The 14533-nt window shown below is 38.8% G+C and overlaps 1 protein-coding gene across 16 annotated transcripts in view; it reads left to right on the top strand.

The window, feature by feature from the left end:
- The window catches only part of ARHGAP21 (Rho GTPase activating protein 21), a 132718-nt gene that overhangs the window by 37432 nt on the left and 80753 nt on the right, over positions 1-14533 (top strand). The gene's annotated exons all lie outside the window — the stretch shown is intronic.

The raw sequence follows: 14533 nt of genomic DNA, 5'->3' as shown, positions 1-14533 counted from the left end.
GCCAAATGCTTGTGCCACTATAAACTGCTAATATGTATATTGATTGGATGCTGTCTTGTTGTTTTGGGCCTATACTAAATGTGATTGACTGCCACTAAACTCTTTTGAATATATATTCAGCAAATTATTTCTTTCCATCATTTGGCTGTCTTTCTGCCTTTAGGAAGTTGCATGTTTTCTAAAATAAGGAATGGAAAAAACAATTAAGCAGAAATTTGAGTACTTACTACTGTAGTACTGCTACATGGTTTGTTGAGGAAGAAATACATGAATGGCCAAAATTACATTTTTAGACCACAGCCCCCCAATTTTAAATATATTGATTTATCCGTCTGTGTTTCTTTACAAAAAAAAAAAAAAAGTAAACGAAAATGTATATAAAGCAGATTTAAATGATTATAACAATCTGAATATCAGTCATTATTTGTTAAAAACCCATTCCTAGGCCAGGCGCGGTGGCTCACACCTATAATCCCAGCACTTTGGGAGGCTGAGGATGGGGGTGGGGATCACCTGAGATCAGGAGTTTGGGACCAGCCTGGCTAACATGGTGAAACCCCGTCTCTACTAAAAATACAAAAATTAGCCGGGCAAGGTGGCGGGCGCCTGTAATCCCAGCCACTTAGGAGGCTAAGGCAGGAGAATTGCTTGCACCCGGGAGGCGAAGGTTACAGCGAGCTGAGATCATGCCACTGCACTCCAGCGTGGGTGAGAGAGTAAGACCTTGTCTCTTAAAACAAAAATTAAAACATAAATACAAAACCCATTCCTAGTTTGTTCAGAGTTGTTCAGTAGTCAAACTGATAAACTCATGGGAAGTTTTGTTTTTGACAGGAGTTTTTGTTTCAGCAAGATCTAAATTTTTTAAGATTTCATTTAAAAAGAAAATGCTTGAAGTATGCATTTCTCTGAGCCTCATTTTACAAATGTAAATACTGTATAGGCCTCTCAAAGTTGTAGTAATAGTGAATTGTGGCAGTTGTTAGTTAAATTTTGGGGATCATGTATTATAATTTAATTATGGTTAGTATTTGAAGAGTGTTTTATAGTGTTGTATGTTCAAGTTTTTTGTTTTGTTTTGTTTTGTTTTTTCTCATTCTGTAAGCCAGGCTGGAGTGCAGTGGCGCGATCTTGGCTTACTGCAACCTCTGCTTCCCTTGTTCAAGTGATTCTTGTACCTCAGCCTCCTGAGTTCCTGGGATTACAGGCATGTACCACCACGTCCGGCTAATTTTTGTATTTTCAGTAGAGACGGTATTTCGATACGTTGGCCAGGCTGGTCTTGAACTCCTGACCTGAAGCGATCTGCCCACCTTGGCCTCCCAATGTGCTGGGATTACAGGTGTGAGCCACCATTCCTGGCCTAGGCTTTCTGTTTTTTTTTTTTAAGAAACAATCCTGCAATGTATGTAGCATCTGCAAATTACTTTATAAAGTATTTTTATTTTTATTGGTTTTTCTCTAAAACTGAAGCCATAACTGTTTCTGAAAAATGAGAAGTAGATGGTTTTTAATTTTCCTGAGGATAGCACTGAGGAGTACAATTGAAACTTTGAAGATAAAATGTTGACTGAGATCTGTGCATGTCCAAAGGGAAGGTGGTTTCCTAACCATGTGCCCTTCTAGGTTGAGAGGCTGACGGGGATAGAGTATGATAGCAGCTGCTTATGGACATAGCCCAGGTTTCTGAGTTATTCCTTTACAATTTATATTAACAAACCATCTTTTGGCATTATACTATAAAGACATACCTTAGGCTGAGGTGGGAGGATTGCTTGAGCGTGGGAGGTGGAGGTTGCAGTGAACCAAGATCACGCCACTGCACTTCAGCCTGGGCAACAGGGCGAGACTCTCTCAAAAAGAAAAAAAAAAAAAACAGAAAAACTTGCCTTTGAAAATAAAGTAAATCAGAGAAAGACAGAGAAAAGTGCTATTAAGTTAAAAAAAACAGAACCCTGAATAGAGAAATAAATATAGTGAAATATCAGTGATTCAAAAATAATCCACACATGAAGCCATACAGAACCAGCAGAAAGGACTCATGTCAACAGTCAGTTTTTTAAAGCCAGCTATATGAAAAGTGTTGTTATAAATGAATGTCCAAGTAAATAATGAACTTGAACATTGAGAAAAATTAAGCCCAAATGTTTAATTGGAAGTATTATGGACTAAAGGCACTTAGATTCATCTTCATGTTGTGAGAGTATTACAGTCTCATTAGTCATCTTTTTTTTTTTTTTTTTTTTTTTTTTTTTGAGGTGGACTCTCTCTCTCTCTCTCTGTCGCCCAGGCTGGAGTGCAGTGGCAGGATCTCCACTCACTGCAAGCTCCGCCTCCCGGGTTCACGCCATTCTCCTGCCTCACCCTCCCGAGTAGCTGGGACTACAGGCGCTCCCCACCACACTGGGCTAATTTTTTGTATTTTTAGTGGAGGTGGGGTTTTACTGTGTTAGCCAGGATGGTCTTGGTCTCCTGAGCAGTCATCATCTTTTATCCCTTAAATGTTCAATACCCACTGAAAAACAGAGTTACTTTTTGAGAAAAAGCATCTAGATACAATCTAGATATTTATTATCAAAGCATGTTCAATACCCACTGAAAAACAGTTACTTTTTGAGAAAAAGCATCTAGATACAATCTAGATATTTATTATCAAAGTATTTCCCATTGTTGTCAACCTTTATTGACCAAAAAAAGAGAAAGAAATCTTTAAAATTAGAAAGAAACTGCATAAACAAGCTGCTTGTGAAGTTATCAAATATACTTATCATGTAAAAAATTGTATTCAAGAGTCTTCTGTCTCAGTTGGAATTTAAATAACCCTTTAGTTCCCAACATCAGATTTCCACATGTTGAAAAATTTTGCAGAGAAATGCCCTGTCAAGGAATCCTAGTATGTGAGGAATAATTTACAATATGATTGATTTCTGTGGCATTAGGACTATGGATAGAGTAGTTTAAAAATAAGCAATATTTAAATGTTGAAAAACATTTTATTCACTTCCTATTCATGGCATATAAAGAAAAACATGGGCTAGCTCCATCACCTACTATTAGCTGTGTATTTTGGACAAATTCATCACAGCAAGCCTGTTTTTCCTTCACATTTGTGATATCTGCAATAATATGCTAAAAGTTTTATGGATGTTCAAGATTTTGTTTTTCCCTTCCTACAAAACAATATTTTGCATACTGGTTTCCCAAGTATCTCAAAAGTGATATCACAATACGTTTTTGAAATAAGCCTTTATGTATCAGTGACCTCTATGTTTTTTTTTTAGGTAGTTAAATAGTGCGTGTACTATGTGCTTGGTTCTGTTTTCATCCCTTTACAAACTCATTTAATCTTCTTAACAAGAATATGAAGTGCACTGTCATTATCATCCCCATGTTAAAGACAAGGAACTGAGGCACAGTTGTGTTAAGGAACTTGCCCACGAGCCACAACTTAACAAATCAAGAATCCAGACCCAGGCATTCTAGCTCCAGAGTCCATGTCCTTCCCCCCAAGCATGCCATCTTCCAGTGGTACAAAAGAAAAAGCGAGCCAGGGGACGGTCATACCATACTAGTTCCAACAGTTTATATACAAGAATAAAAAACCATGTGGCTGCACACATTCAAATCCTGTCTTGTATTTTCTCAACTAATGACATCATAAAAAGGTGTTGTGTCACCATGAAACGGGCCCTAAAGTAAGGAACGAAGTTTTACTTTAGGTAACTGGTATTATTAATATTGATGGTAAGATGGGGAAAAAAAAGACAAAATGCCTTCCAAAAGTCCATAGGAGTTAGGCTTATAATCTTAGATACATGATGGAATTAATATCAGTATCTTTTAAGAGGAACACAGTATAAAATGCTTTCTTCGGTCTTACTATGAATGATTCCTGGAATATACTAGGACCCTGTTCTACTTAAAATACAAATAGTTACAAAAGATAGATTAGGACTTATATATTGTTTATACAGGCATTCTTTTATAATTCTCTTGCATTTACTTTTGTGACAGCCCTATCTGTTTCACCTCTGGTGAACATTTAGACTTTGTACTTTTTATCTGTGGAAACCAGATATAACACATCTACCTAAATAACATTTTTATTTAAATATAACTTACTAACTATAAGATCCATCCATTGTAAGCATACGTTGCAATTATTTTTAGCAACTTTATGCAGTTGTGAAACTTTCATTGCAGTCTTTTGGAACATTTCCATTGTTCCAGTTTGGAATGCTGGTTCGCATTCCCTTATGTGAGGTTTTTATCACCTTTATTTGCTTTATGATTAGTGATTTCCCCTTACACTCTCTCTCACCCTCTTTGAGTTGCTTTGTCTACTTGTTATATCTAATTTTTATGGAATTAGTTTTTAATCTTTATTTTGGTTTCTTTTAACCTTGAGTTATTATTCAATCAAATGACCTTGTTATGAAGTCTTTTAAGGGAGTCAAATGACAGTTCTTAGTCCACAGGAATTTACTGCTATTATTCCAGTCACTTCTTGGCTTCTTGCACTCTGATGTTACATGAATTGGCACTCACATTAGGGAAATAAGATGTGTGTAGAGGGATATTTCTTGGGTGGAGAAACCCGTGACTGCTGGCTCCTTCACTGTGTGTGCCTATAGCTTGCCCTTGTTATAAGATCTAAAAGATCAGCGGCAATGTGGGTAAGAGTGAAGAGGGCACATGTATGTATTTCTTTTCATCTTCTCCTTCTGTGAAGGCCCATAGATATGTAACCCTTTAGGAGACTAGGGGAACTTCAATGTTACGTTCTGTGTGGGTGGAATGACTGAGACACCTGAGCTATGTCACATTCAGAAATCTTAGTTAGTTTGCAGAGAGCAAGAAAGAAATTGCCTACTCTGCATCCCATCTTCTCTGTTTGTGTAAAGAGCCCAGTAAAACAAGACATAGCAGGCTCAATTCAGAAATGTGAAGCATGTAACCGTGATCCAAGAGTTACCTATATGATTTTTTAAAAGAGAAAACTTGGATATATTTGGGAGCTGTGAGGCCAAGTCATAATAGTACATTAGAAATAAATTTAATACTGTATAGTTTTTAAAGTGTTCAAATATGAGTCCCACAGGAAAGGGAAATTGTAAAAGATAATAAATTAGATCAAAAAGCTGTTACAGGGAAGAATCTATGTAGATTATGAAATAAAAGAGATGACGAAAAGCAATTTAACATAGAGAAAATATTCTAGCATCGAATTCAGGAGACCATTATTTTAATTCTTACTGTGATGTAAACCAGCTACAATCTTGGATAAATCACTTTGCAAATCTGGACCTCATGTGTAAAGGGTTCACTTATTTAGATTAAATCTTAAAAGATTCTTTTGTGCTCTAAAATTATATAATGGGATGGCAGCTAAGCACATGAAAAGATACTCATCATCATTGGCCATAAGGGAAGTACAAATTAAGATCACAATGAGATATCACTATACACTTGTCACAATGGCTAAAATAAACAATAGTGGCAATACCAAGTCCTGTCAAGGATGTGGAGAAATGGATCACTTACACACTGCTGGTGGGCATGTAAAATGGTACAACCAGTCTGAAAAACAGTTTGGCTGTTTCTTACAAGAGTAGACATGCAATTATCATATGCTATGGTCTGAATGTCCTCCCAAAATTCATATATTGACACCCAATTAGGCCTTTGGGAGATTATTTAGGTTCTGAGGGTGGAGCCCCGTGAATGGGATTCATGCCCCTAAAAAAGAAGCCCCGGGAAAGAACCTTGCCCTTCCACTAGGTAAGCAAGAATGTGCGGCCTATTTAGGAAGTAGGCCCTCACCAAACACTGAATCTGCCAGTGCCTTGATCCTGGGCTTCCTGAGCCTCTAGAACCATGAGAAATAAATTTCAGTTGTTTATAAGCAACCTAGCCCATGGTATTCTGTTATAACAGCCCAGATGTACTAAGATGACATATGACCTAACAGTAGCATTCTTGGACATTTCCAGGGAAATGTAAACTGTGTTCATACAAAAACCTGTACGTGAGTGTTCATAGCGTATTTATTCATAGTAACCCAAAACTTGAAACAGCTGAGATGTCTTTTAACAGATAAATGGTTAAACAAAATGTGGCATATCCATGCCATGGAATACAACTCAGCAATGAAAAGGAATGAACTATGGATACATGCAGCAACCTGGGTGAATCTCTAGAGAATTATTCAGAGTGAAAAAAAACCAGTCCCAAAAGGTTACTGACTGTATGATTCTATTTGGATAACATTCTTGAAATGACAAAATGATGGAAATATAGAACAGATTAATTTGGGAGGCTAAGGCAGGAGGATAACATCAGCCCAGGAGTTTGAGGCCAGCCTGGGCAACATAGTGAGACCCTGTCCCCCCCCCCAAAAAAAACAAACCCCAAAAAACAAAAAAACACCCTCAAACCGGGCAACCGGGCATGATAGTGGTACGTGTCTGTAGACCCAGCTACTTGGGAGGCTGAGGTGGGAGGATTGCTTGATCATTGGAGGTTGAGGCTGCAGTGAGCCAGATTGCACCGCTGCATTCCAGTTTGGGCCACAGAGCAAGACTCTGTCTCAAACAAAACAACAACAGCAATAAAACAGAAACAAACAAAAAGAAAAACAGATTAGTGGTTGCCAAGGGTCAGGGGCCAGGTAGGAGGTGGAGGGAGAGAGCAGGTATAGGTATAGTTATGAAAGGGCAACAAGAGAGATCCTTGTGGGGATGCAACACTTCCGTATCTTGATTGGTGTGGTGGGTATATACACTTACATAAAGTGATAACACTGCATAGTACTAAACACACAATGAGTACAAATAAAACTGGAGAAATAAGAATAGCACAAGTGGATTGTATCTGGGTCAGTAACCTGGTTGTGATATTGTACTGTAGTTTTCTAAGAAGTTAATTGTTGAAGGAAATTACATAAAGATTACATAGGATCTCTCTGTATCTTTCTTTCCCTCTTTCTTTTTTTTTTTTTTTTCTTTTTCCTTTTTGTGGAGAGTGAGGTCTCACTGTGTTGCCCAGGCTGGTCTCAAACTCCTGATCTCAAACTGTGCCCCACCTCTGCCTCCCTACGTGCTAGGATTACAGGCATGAGCCACCATGCCTGACTGTGTATTATTTCTTAAAACTGCCTGTGAATCTGTAGTTGTCTCAAAATGAGAGGCTTAATTAAAAAAAGAACTAAAATTTTAATGACTATTTTATTCATCCGTGTATCAACTCTGTGGAACAAGGTTGGGTAATAGTAGGTCCCCAATAAATATTTATTTACTGAATGAGTGAAGAGAGAGTGTGTCAGTGAGTGAGACCGTGATCTGCATGTATACAGTGAATTCTCATTTGGATCTCAAAAGGAGGATCCAGTCATTACTTACAGCTTAACTAGACTATTTGGGAAACTAAGCCTAGAATAACTCTTGCCCTACAAACCCTACCTAATCATATGCTTGCTTTTGCAGTTGCTTGGGACTTAGCTTGAGTCTCTCATGTTATACCCTGCTAAATCCTAGAAGTGGGGGATAAACTACAATGGATTTATGATAAATATGATAAATAGTTTCAAATATACATAGCCTCGTAGATGACTTCAGAGACTTCATTCACACAAATAGCTAAAAATAAGGAGGAAAAAGTTAGCAGTTTATCCAAGATTCAGTTACTTATTTTCTTATTTCTTACTTACACTATTGATTGCTAACCCAGTTTTTTCCAGTGCTCCATTATTTGCTTTGATGCATCTTTCCAGTTGCATTTTACACACAAGTATGTTAAAGTGTTGTGAGAGATTGTGATTTAAAGAGCCATCAGGAAAAACAGATTTGAAAAGACAATGGAGCTTGCAGAGAAAGAATGAGGAGTTAATATTTATTTATTTAGAGTCGGAGTCTCACTCTGTCCCTTAGGCTGGAGTGCAATGGCGCGATCTTGGCTCACTGCAACCTCCGCCTCCTGGGTTCAAGCAATTATCCTGCCTCAGCCGCCCAAGTAGCTGGGATTACAGATGCCCACCACCACGCCCAGCTAATTTTTGTATTTCTAGTAGAGACGGGTCTTCACCATGTTGTTCAGGCTGGTCTCTTCTACCTCAGCCTCCCAAAGTGCTGGGATTACAGGTGTGAGCCACCATGCCTGGCCTGGAGTTAATATTTATTAAATGTTTATATACTCAGCTCTTCATATGCATTTCGCATTTAATCCACATTCATTCTTTGGGAGAAGTGCTTTTATTCTTATTTTAATGATGAGAAAACAGGCTTAGAGAGGTTAAATAATTGCAACTAGCAAACTGCAAATGGCAGAGCCAGAGTTAGTGCCCGATTGAGCTGACTCAAAATCTCCAAATCCTATGTTGTTTTTTTCAAATTAGGTTTATAGATTTAGGGGGTACAAGTGCAGTTTTGTTACATGGGTATATTGCATAGTGGTGAAGTCTGGGCATTTAGCATAACCATCACCTGAATAGCGAACATTGTACAGATAATTTTCCCCCTCATCCCCTTCCACCTTCCCCGCTTTTGGAGTCTCCAGTATCTATTTTTCCCCTCTGTATGTCCATGTGTACCCATTGTTTAACTCCCACTTATGAGTGAGAATGTGAGCCTATGTTCTGAACCATAATGCTAAACTGCAAATTAAAATTCTGGGTCAGATAAAAAGAGAGAATTACATTCCTATGCCAGTCCTCAGCAGCATGCAGCAATGCAATATACCTTTGTAACAAAACTGCACATATACACTCGGAACCTACAATAAAAGTTGGAAAAAAAGAGATAGAATCAAAATAGAATCTTGTGTTCTTAAAGAATGATGGGAGATAGGAAACAATGAGTGATTATTTTTTCCAATGTTAAATTCTAGAATAATTTTTACTCTTTATTTTTATTTTATTTTATTTTTTTGACACAGAGTCTCTCGCTGTGTCATCCAGGCTGGAGTGCAGTGGCGCCATCTTGGCTCACTGCAGCCTCCGCCTCCCGGGTTCCAGTGATTCTCTTGCCTCATCCTCCCAAGTATCTGGGATTACAGGCACGTGCCGTTGCACTCAGCTAATTTTTGTATTTTTAGTAAAGACGGGGTTTCACCGTGTTGGCCAGGCTAGTCTCAAACTCCTGACCACAGGTGATCCGCCTGCCTCAGCCTCCCAAAGTGCTGTGATTACAGGTGTGAGCCACTGAACGCAGTCTACTTTTTATGTTTATATTTGCTATATACAAAAAGAAGCATACATATATATCATTTTGTATATCATATTGACTTAATATGGTATAATAAAATGACCCCTTAGGAACTCCCCACAGATCTTAACTTATAAATTACCCATGCTGTTGGAGTAATGTGTGTGTTTTCCCCAGATCTCAGCCCCATGCTTCCTCATTCACACATTCTTATCCCCCCAGGATAACCACTTTCTTGAGTTTCATGATTAGCATCCTATTGCTGCTTCTTTTGTTTAAATGTCTTTATTGAGATATGTTTGATATATAGTCAACTGTACATGTGTAAACTGTACAGTTCAGTAAGTTTGTACATAGGTATGCACCAGTGAAAACATCACCACAGTCAAGATTATTCACCACCCTCCACATTTCCTCATGCCCCTTTGTAATCTCCATCCTTACACCCACCCAGAGCAACTGCTAATCTTTCAGTCAGTATAGACTAGTATTTAGAATTTTTCTAGGATTTATATAAATGGAGCATACAGTGTGTACTCCTTCTCCTCCTCCCCCTCTTTTGTCTGGGTTCTTTAACTAAGCCTAATTAACATATTGCTACATATATCAGTAGTTGATTTCATTTTATTGCTAAGTAGCATTCTGTTTTTTGGCTGTGTCACAGTTCATCCATTTATCTGTTGTTGAAATATTTCAGTTGTTTTCCTGTTGGTGGCTATAACAAAGTTGCTATGCACATTTATGTACAAGTCTTTGTGTTGACATATGCTTTCAGTTTCTCTATAAGTAGAATGGCTGTGTCATATGTTAGGTGTATGTTTAAGAAACTGTCAGATGGTTTTCCACCATTTTACATTCCCACTAGTAGTGTCTGAGAGCTCTAGTTGCTTCATATCCTGACCAACACTCGGTATGGTTAATTTTTATATAGCACATCTATTATATGTGCAGTGGCATTTCATTATGGTTTTTAGTTTGCATTTCCATTATTGAATTTTGAGAGTTCCTTATGTATTCTAGATACAAGTCCTTTATCAGATACATTATTTGCAAATATATTCTCCCATTCTATGGCTTGCCTTTTCGTTTTCATAAAAGTGTAAGTGTGTATATATATGTATGTATATGTGTGTGTGTGTATATACTTTTCATAAAATATATATATATTTTGAGACAGGGTTTCATTCTGTAACCCAGGCTGGAGTGGTGTGATCACAGCTCACTGTAGCTTCATCCTCCTGGGCTCAGGTGATTCTCGTGCCTTAGCCTCCTGGTAGCTGGGACAACAGGCATGCACCACCACACCTGGCTAATTTGTTTGTTTGTTTGTTTGTTTGTTTTGAGACAGTCTGGCTCTGTTGCCCAGGCTAGAGTGCAGTAGCATGATCTCGGCTTGGTGCAACCTCCACCTCCCTGGTTCAAGCGATTCTTCTGCCTCAGCCTCCTGAGTAGCTGGGATTACAGGCACATGCCACCACACCTGTCTAATTTTTGTATTTTTAGTAGAGATGGGGTTTCACCATGTTGGCCAGACTGGTCTTGTACTCCTGACCTCAGATGATCCACCCACTTTAGCCTCCCAAAGTGCTGGGATTACAGGCGTGAGGCACCGTGCCCGGCTGCCTGGCTAATTTTTAAATTTTGTGTAGAGACAGGGTCTCCCTGTGTTGCTCAGGCAGGTCTCAAACTCCTGGCTGAGATCCTTCTGCCTCAGACTTCCAAAGTGCTGGGATTACAGGTGTGAGTCACCATGGCTGGCCAAGAAGTGTCTTTCAAAGGGCAGAGGGTCTTAATTTTGATGAAGTTTCATTTATCTTTTTTAAAAAATTCATTGTATATTCTTCCAATGAATATTTTTTTGTTGTTTCTGTTAATGGATTATGTTCCTTGGGGTTATAGCTAAGAAATCTTAACCTGAGTTCGTAAAGATTTTCCCCTGTTTTCTTCCAGAAGTTTCATAGTTTTAAGTGTTATTTAGGTTTATGATCATTTATTTTATTTGACTTTTTTGAGACAGAGTCTCACTCCCCATCCAGGCTGGAGTGCAGTGGTACAATCTCGGCTCACTACAACCTCCGCCTTCTGAGTTCAAGCAATTCTCCTGCCTCAGCCTCTCAAGTAGTGAGAATTATAGGTTTGTGCCACCACACCCAGCTAATTTTTGTGTTTTTAGTAGAGACAGGATTTCACTATGTTGGCCAGGCTGGTCTTGAACTCCTGGCCTCCAGTGATCCACCTGCCTCGGCCTCCCAAAGTGCTGGGATTACAGGTTTGAGCCACTGTGGCCTGCCTAGGTGTATGATCATTTGAGTTAATTTTTGTTTGTGATACGAGTTATGGATCAAAGTTCTTTTCTTTTCTTGCACACAGCCTCCACACAGTCGTTCCAGGGCGATTTGTGTTTCACGTATTTTTATTATACTTGTACAATATTGACATGGGTTCATGTTTCTTTTGGATAAATACCTAGGAGTAGAATGACAGCATCATGTGGTTATGGGTCTAGAGCAGGACTCCATATTCTGTTCTGTGAATCTGTGTATCTTGATGCCAATACTGTACTGTTGATTACTGTAGCTTTGTAAGTCTTGAAGATTTGTAGTCTGAGTGTTCCAACTTTGTTCTTTTTTGAAGTTGTTTTGACTATTTTAGGTTCTTTGCATTATAAAGTGGATTTTAGAAATACCATAGCAGTTTCCACACAAAAATCTCCTGAGATTGTGATTGGGATTGCACTGGATTTATAGATCAGTTTAGGGAGAGTTAACATTGTAACAATGCTGAGTCTTCTAAGTCATGGACATGGTACATCTCTCTTTATGCTTTAATATCTCTTAATGTTTTAGAGTTTCAGTCTGTAGATCTTACAAACCTTTTGTCAGATTTATCCCTAAATATTTCATATTTTTAATGTAATTATAAATGGTATTTTAAAAAGCTTTAAATTTCCAGTTGCTTATTGCTAGTATATGGAATTGCTTTTTTTTTTTGGGGGGGGGTGTACTGTATTACTACTTTCATTAACATTCCATTTACTAGAACTCAATCATATGGCCACCCCTACTGCAAGTTTCGAGTTTGGCTGGGCAATGTGACCACCTAGTTACCTTTTCACCTTTATATGAGGCAAATTATTGTGGCAGAGTAGATAGACTCACTGGTGGAAGATAATAAACAATATAAAAGAAGCAAGACTATTCAAGTATTTGCAATTCAATAAAGGTGACCTTTTCAAAATGCTGGGATTAACTTGGAGTTGTAATTTAAAACAAAATCTGAGTAGCTATGCAGACATGTTAAGTGTAAGATACCTATCAGGTTGGAGAGAGGCTTGGGCTAGAAATACAAATTTGGGAGTCATTTGCATATAGTCCGTGTTTAATGTAGTAAATGGAATGAAATCACCAAAAGACAGAGTATAGCTAGAGAAGTCCATAGACTGAGCCCTGGGTGCCTCCAGGTTCAGAAACTTAGCAGATGAAAACAAAGGATCCTGAGACAAAGTCGCCTGTGAGTTGGAAGAAAAATCAGTGTGAGAAGTCAAGTGGAGAGAATTCTTCAAGAAGGAAGAAGTGACCCCTGTGCCAATAAGGTGCACATAAGATGAGAACTGAGAATTGATCATTCAGTTTAAAATGTGGAAGTCGTGGGTGAGCCTGACAAGAGCAGTTTCTGGGAGTTAGGCGGATAAAAGCCTGCTTTAAAGGGATTTCAGAGAAATGGAAGGAAAAGAATTGGAAACAGCAAGTACAGATAACTTTAAGGAGTTTTGCTCCAAAGAGAAGCAGACAAACGAGGTGGTAGCTGGAGAGGGGTGTGTGTGATCAAGAGAGGATTTTGGCCAGGTGTGGTGGCTCATACCTGTAATCCCACCACTTTGGGAGGCTGAGGCGGGAGGATCGCTTGAGCACAGGAGCTCAAGATGGGCCTGAGCAACATAGTGAGACCTTGTCTCTACAAAAAAAAAAAAGAAAGAAAGAAAGAAAAAATTAGCGTGGTGACATTCACCTGTAGTCCCACCTACCTAGGAGGGTGAGGCGGGAGTATCTCCTGAGCCCCCGTGATCCAGTCTGCAATGAGCCACGATCATGCCACTGCATTCCAGCCCAGGCCACAGAGCAAGACCCTGTCCCAAAAAAAAAAAAAAAAAAAAAAGATTTTGTTAAGATTAAAGAAATTACAAAATACGTGTATGCAAATGGGAATGCTGTATATAGTAAAGAGAGAATAAGTGATGCAAAAGAGAGAGGGGAGAATTGTTGGACCTGTATCTTTGAATAGTAAGAGGGGAGGATCTCGTCTCAACTGCTGGCGCCTTGGGAGAGTGGACGGCTCATCCATCATAGCAGAAGGGAAGGCAGGGGAACATGGGCACGGTTGCAGGTTGGTGGGGTGATCATGGCAGGCGATTCCGTTCTCATTTTATTGCTTCTGTTTTCTGAGTGTAATAGAAAGCAGGACCATCTGCTGCAGGTGAGGGTGGGGAAAAGGGATGAAATAGTCATCTAGGATGAATGACCAGAGAGAAATGTGTCACTATTGACAGACAACACTAAAGGCTCTCTTGAGGTTGATAGTCATGAACTTAGAGTGAAATAGCTTAGTTTTTTGTTTTTCTCCACCCATGTTTGCCTGCATAAGTGCAGCAGGCCCGGAGTAGGCTGTGTTGATTTATCCAGGGTTAGGTTTTGTCAGGCAACTTGGAGGAAGTGGGAGAGGGTAAAGGAGTGAGTTGAAGCTAGCTTAAGAGGAAAGTGAGAACATGGGGTGATGAGGGACAGGGAAAGGGTGGTAGGGTCAGCTCCAGATTGAAGAATTGTAAGGGCTGGGGAATGAGAGGGAATGAACTAAATAGTGAACTAATAATAGGTGGTGGTTCTAGCAGGGATTCTTGATTTGGGCTTGTAAGGGGGTTTCAGTCATGCCCAAGTGAAAGCAGAGTGGAGGAGAGGAGGTCAAAGAACAAGAAGGCCAGGGTATCAGAAGGATTATCTATGTGGATATTGAATTCGTGCTCAGAACCTGAAGACCTTTTCTATTATTTTCTAACGTCCTTTCTTGCTGTTGGACTATCTGATAAGGTTTAGGTTTCTTTCTTGGTCAGTTTTGTATCTCTTCTTTCATGCTTTCTGTTTCTTAATCCATAGTGTTCTTTAAAATTTCTTTGGTATTATCTTTCATTCTTTCTACTGCATTTCTAATTTTAGCAATTATATTTATATTTTCTGAGTGTTATTTCTTCTGACTAATTTTGTATAGCATGATTTTCTAGAAAAAAGCTCTAGGTTTTGATAATTGCATGCTTTGTTATAATAATATAATAAATTTTTGTT

This window comes from Macaca fascicularis, chromosome 9, assembly GCF_037993035.2.
Source record: "Macaca fascicularis isolate 582-1 chromosome 9, T2T-MFA8v1.1".
In the NCBI taxonomy this organism is placed as follows: Eukaryota; Metazoa; Chordata; class Mammalia; order Primates; family Cercopithecidae; genus Macaca; species Macaca fascicularis.
The sequence above is the reverse complement of the archived record's forward strand: the minus strand, read 5'-3'. Positions and strand labels throughout refer to the sequence as shown.